This window comes from Theropithecus gelada, chromosome 11 (genome assembly GCF_003255815.1).
Source record: "Theropithecus gelada isolate Dixy chromosome 11, Tgel_1.0, whole genome shotgun sequence".
Taxonomy (NCBI): Eukaryota; Metazoa; Chordata; class Mammalia; order Primates; family Cercopithecidae; genus Theropithecus; species Theropithecus gelada.
The window spans coordinates 10,365,633-10,371,632 of record NC_037679.1 but is presented as its reverse complement, the minus strand read 5'-3'; the positions used below and the strand labels follow the sequence as shown (position 1 = coordinate 10,371,632).

The 6,000-nt window shown below is 45.9% G+C and overlaps 1 protein-coding gene and 1 non-coding gene across 5 annotated transcripts in view; one reads left to right on the top strand and one right to left on the bottom strand.

Annotated features, from left to right (window-relative positions):
• TFCP2 (transcription factor CP2) overlaps positions 1-6,000 on the top strand; it is an 83,596-nt gene that overhangs the window by 6,556 nt on the left and 71,040 nt on the right. The window lies entirely within an intron of this gene.
• LOC112635602 lies at positions 1,230-1,336 on the bottom strand. The gene has a single exon (XR_003121949.1). It is a non-coding gene; the product is annotated as a U6 spliceosomal RNA (small nuclear RNA).

The window sequence follows — 6,000 nt, the reverse complement described above, 5'->3', positions numbered from 1 at the left end:
TTTTTTTTTTTTTTTTTTTTTTTGAGACGGAGTCTCGCTCTGTCTCCCGGGCTGGAGTTGCAGTGGCCGGATCTCAGCTCACTGCAAGCTCCGCCTCCCGGGTTCACGCCATTCTCCTGCCTCAGCCTCCCGAGTAGCTGGGACTACAGGCGCCGCCACCTCGCCCGGCTAGTTTTTTGTATTTTTTAGTAGAGACGGGGTTTCACCATGTTCACCAGGATGGTCTCGATCTCCTGACCTCGTGATCCACCCGTCTCGGCCTCCCAAAGTGCTGGGATTACAGGCTTGAGCCACCGCGCCCGGCCTATTTTTATTCTTTATTTCACTTATCTCTGCTCTAGACATTATTATTCCCTCTGTTTTGTTGGGTCCAGTTTGTGCTGCTTTTTCTAGTTCCTTAAGGTCTGAAGTTAGAGTATTGATTTAAGGTCTTTCTCTTTTTTTTGTATCTCTTTTTATTTTTATTTTTTGTAGAGATGGGGGTTTCACTATGGTGCCTAGGCATGTCTTGAGCTCCTGGGCTCAAGCGATCCTCCCACCTCAGCCTCCCAGAGTGTTGGGATTAAAGGCATACCCTGCCTTCGTTCTAAAATTTTGTTATTATTTATTTATTTATTTGTGTATTTATTGAGACAGAGTCTTGCTCTGTTGCCTGGGCTGGAGTACAGTGGCGTGATCTTGGCTCACTGCAACCTCTGCCTCCCGGGTTCAAGTGATTCTCCTGCCTCAGCCTCCCAAGTAGCTGGGATTACAGACATGCACCACCATGCCCGGCTAATTTTTGTATTTTTAGTAGAGACGGAGTTTTGCCATGTTGGCCAGGCTGGTCTTGAACTCCCAACTTCAGGTGATCTGTCTGCCTTGGCCTCCCAAAGTGCTGGGATTACAGGCGTGAGCCACTGTGCCTGGCCTTATTATTATTATTATTATTATTATTATTATTATTATTTTGAGACAGGGTCTTGCTCTGTTGCCCAGGCTGGGGTGCAGTAGCACCATCACAGCTCACTGTAGCCTCAACCTTCCAGATTCAGGCAATCCTCCCACCTCAGTCTCCCAAGTAGCTGGTACCGTAACTAGCTAATTTTTGTATTTTTTAAAGAGACAGGGTTTCATCATGTTGCTCAGGCTGGTCTCAAATTCCTGGGATCAAGTGATCCTCCTGCCTTGGCCTCTTACTAAGTGCTGAGATTACAAGCATGAGCCACCATACCCAGCCCTGAAATGTTTAAAATATAGAATGCTTCACGAATTTGCATGTCATCCTTGTTCAGAGGCCATGCTAATCTTCTCTGAATCATTCCAACTTTAGTATATGTGCTGCTGAAGTGAGCATTAAACAACACACTTAAACACCAAATGAATAAGAAGAGGAAATCATTAGGGAGATAAGAAAATACATTGAGACAAATTAAAATGAAAACATACATACCAAAACTTAAGGGATGCAGTAAAACCTCAGAGGGAAATTTAGGGTTGTAAATGCTTCAGTGAGCTGTGATTGTGCCACTGTACTCTAGCCTGGGTGACAGAGTGAGACCCAACCACAAAAAAAAATCAAGATTTAGTTCAAAATCTCTTATACATCATGGGGACTATAGTTATTACAATATATTGTATACTTGAACATTGCTAAGAGAGTAGAGTTGATTTTAAGTGTTTTCACCACAAAAAAGAGAAGCATATGAGGTAATGCATGTGTTAATTAGGTTGGTTTAGCCATTGATACATTTGATGGTGTCCCAGTAGGCCCCATGGCTCGTTCCTTTTTCTTTTTTTTGAGATGGAGTCTAGCTCTGTCACCCAGGCTCGAGTGCAGTGGCACCATTTTGGCTCACTGCAACCTCCACCTCCCGGGTTCAAACAAGTCTCCTGCCTCAGCCTCCTGCGTGGCGGGGACTACAGCTGTGGGCTACCACACCCAGCTAATTGTTGTATTTTTAGTACAGATGGGGTTTTGCCATGTTGGCCAGACTGGTCTTGAACTCCTGACCTCAGGTGATCCACCCGCTTTGGCCTCCCAAAGTGCTGGGATTATAGGTGTGAGCCACTGTGCCCAGCCTCTGTTCATTTTTCTTTTTTTTTTTTCTTTTTTTTTTTTTGAGGCGGAGTCTCGCTCTGCCGTCCAGGCTGGAGTGCAGTGGCCAGATCTCAGCTCACTGCAAGCTCCGCCTCCCGGGTTCACACCATTCTCCTGCCTCAGCCTCCCAAGTAGTTGGGACTACTGGGCGCCACCGCGCCCGGCTAGTTTTTTGTATTTTTTAGTAGAGACGGGGTTTCACCGTGTTAGCCAGGATGGTCTCGATCTCCTGACCTCGTGATCCGCCCGTCTCGGCCTCCCAAAGTGCTGGGATTACAGGCTTGAGCCACCGCGCCCGGCCTTCTGTTCATTTTTCTTTGTTCATTTTTTTTTTCCTGCTTTTTAGCTTAAGTAATTTCAGTTCTCTCTTCATGTTCATTGATTCTTTTTTCTGCCTGTTCAACTCTGCTGTTGAATCCTTTAGTGAAATCTTTATTTTGGCTCTTGTATCTTTATGTCCAAAATTGCTATTTCATTCATTTTTATATTTTTTTTTTTTTTTTTTTTTTTTTTTTTTTTTTTTTTTTTTTTGAGACAGAGTCTCGCTCTGTCGCCCAGGCTGGAGTGCAGTGGCCGGATCTCAGCTCACTGCAAGCTCCACCTCCCGGGTTCACGCCATTCTCCTGCCTCAGCCTCCCAAGTAGCTGGGACTACAGGCGCCCGCCACCTCGCCCAGCTAGTTTTTTGTACTTTTTAGTAGAGACGGGGTTTCACCGTATTAACCAGGATGGTCTCGATCTCCTGACCTCGTGATCCGCCCGTCTCGGCCTCCCAAAGTGCTGGGATTACAGGCTTGAGCCACCGCGCCCGGCCTCATTTTTATATTTTAAAAATATTTTTATTGATATCCCTTACTTGTTTATACATTGTTCTCCTGATTTCCTTTAGTTTTTTGTTTGTTTGTTTGTTTGTTTGTTTTCATGGTTTCCTTCAACTCTCTGAGCATATTTAAGACAGTTAAAGTCTTTGTCTAGTAGGTCCATTGTCTGGCTTGCTATGGGGTGGTTTCTGTCAATCTCTTTTTCTTTTTTTTTTTTTTTTGAGATGGAGTCTTGCTGTCTCCCAGGCTGGAGTGCAGTGGCGCGATCTTGGCTCACTGCAAGCTCTGCCTCCCAGGTTCACACTGTTTTCCTGCCTCAGCCTCCCGAGCAGCTGGGACTATAGGTGCCCACCACCACACCCAGCTAATGTTTTGTATTTTTAGTAGAGATGGGGTTTCACCGTGTTAGCCAGGGATGGTCTCAATCTTCTGACCTCGTGATCCGCCCGCCTCGGCCTCCCAAAGTGCTGGGATTACAGGCATGAGCCACCCCATGTCCCACCAATTTCTTTTCTTTTTTTTTTTTTTTTTCCCTGTGAATGGGCCATATAGTCCTGTTTCTTTGTTTGCTTTGCAAATTTTTGTTGGGAAGTTGACATTTTGTGTGCTGTAATATGGTAACTCTGAAAGTCAGATTCCACTGCCTCCCTAGAGATTACTGTTGTTACTTATGAAAGCTGCATTTGTTTAGTGACTTTTCCAGATTGTCTTTGCAGAGTGTATACCTGGTTGCATGTGGTCACTGAATCTCTGTTCTTTTATCTCTGTGGTCTTTCAGTGACTTGACAGAGATTTCCTTAAATGCTTAGATCCAGTAAGAAAAGAAAACATAAAGAAAAAAGGAGTGTTCTCTCTCTTTAAGTTCAATTGTCTAGTGCCACTAGGGAAGCAATTTCAGTCAGGGGGTGTGCATGTGTGAAACAGTGGCCAGCGCTCTGGCAGCTCCTCAGCAATCAAAAGTAGTGAACGAAACACATAACCTCAATTTTTTGGAGGACAAATGAAGGGGTGGCCTGCCCCTCCACACCTGTGGGCGTTTCTCGTTAGGTGGAACGAGAGACTTGAAAAGAGAAATGAGACACAGAGACAAAGTATAGAGAAAGAAAAAGTGGGCCCAGGGGACCGGCGCTCAGCATACAGAGGACCCACGCCGGGCACCGGTCTCTGAGTTCCCTTAGTATTTATTGATAATTATCTTTACCATCTTAAAGATAAGAGAGTGGCAGGACAATAGGATCATTTTAGGGAGAAAATTAGCAGTAAGACATACGGATAAAGATCTCTGTGACATGAATAAGTTCAAAGGAAAATGCTGTGCCTTGATATGCATATGCAAACATCTCCATAAACCTCTTAGCATCATTGTGCCAGCAAGTCCCGCCAGCAAGTCCCACCTTAGGCGGTAAGGTGGTTTTCTCCTATCTCAGTAAACAGAGCATACCATCGGGTCTCACACAGAGATGTTCCATTGCCCAGGGACGGGCAGGATTTTTAACCAGCAAGCTGCCTTCAGGCACTTGTTTAACAAAGACACATCCTGCACAGCCCAAAATCCATTAAACCTTGAGTCACCACAGCACATGTCTCTTGCAAGGACAAGGTTGGGGGTAGCGTCACAGATTAACAGCATCTGAAATACAGAACAAAATGGAGTCTCTTATGTCTACTTCTTTCTATATAGACACAGTAACAGGCTGATCTCTCTTTTCCCCACAGACGAAGCCCCTATTTCCCACCCTAGCACCAGCAAGCTGCAACAGGAACTGCCATCTCAACAGTTGCGTACCACAGGGCTGGGAGCTACAGAATGATAGATGCTATTCCAAATGCCAAAATTCACTAAAATTTACCAACTTTTTTCTTTATCAAGCACTCTTCTGGACACTGCAAGTGTTTCATTAGACCCCAGAGTCCTAAAATAGTCACCTCAAGCAGTTCTTGCCATCTCAATAGTTGTTTTGGTGAAAGTACTAACTCCTGGAGTTCCTACTCTATCATCTTCCATGACCTATGTCGCTAATTTTCAGCATCCATTTAGTTGATCCAACCTTCCTTCTGGCTCAGTGTATGCGCGCACACACACATGCACACACACACACTCATCCAATCTGTTCTCTACACAGAAAGAACCCTTTGTAAGTGCCAGTGCCTATGTTTTTTTCCACTTAAAAGATAATTTCATTCTTTTTTTTTTTTTTTTTTTTTTTTTTGAGACGGAGTCTCGCACTGTGTCACCCAGGCTGGAGTGCAGTGGCGCGATCTCGGCTCACTGCAAGCTCCGCCTCCCAGGTTCACGCCATTCTCCCGCCTCAGCCTCCGAGTAGCTGGGACTACAGGCGCCCGCCACCACGCCCGGCTAGTTTTTTGTATTTTTAGTAGAGACGGGGTTTCACCATGTTAGCCAGGATGGTCTCGATCTCCTGACCTCGTGATCCACCCGCCTCGGCCTCCCAAAGTGCTGGGATTACAGGCTTGAGCCACCTCGCCCGGCCTGATAATTTCATTCTCAATATGGAAAAAGCAGAGTTTAAAAAAAAAATTCACAGCCGGGCGTGGTGGCTCACGCCTATAATCCCAGCACTTTGGGAGGCTGAGGCTGGAAAACTGCTTTAGCACAGAAGTTCAAGACCAGCCTGGGCAATGGAGCAAAACCCCATCTCTACAAAAAAAAAAAAANTTCACCATGTTAGCCAGGATGGTCTCGATCTCCTGACCTCGTGATCCACCCGCCTCGGCCTCCCAAAGTGCTGGGATTACAGGCTTGAGCCACCTCGCCCGGCCTGATAATTTCATTCTCAATATGGAAAAAGCAGAGTTTAAAAAAAAAAATTCACAGCCGGGCGTGGTGGCTCACGCCTATAATCCCAGCACTTTGGGAGGCCAAGGCAGGCAGATCACAAGGTCAGGAGTTTGAAACCAGCCTGGCCAACATGGTGAAACCTCATCTGTGCTAAAGATACAAAAAATTAGCCGGGCATGGTGGCGGGCACCTGTAATCCCAGCCACTTGGGAGGCTGAGGCAGGAGAATCTCTTGAACCCCAGAGGCGGAGGTTGCAGTGAGCTGAAATTGTGCCAGTGCATTCCAGCCTGGGTGACAGA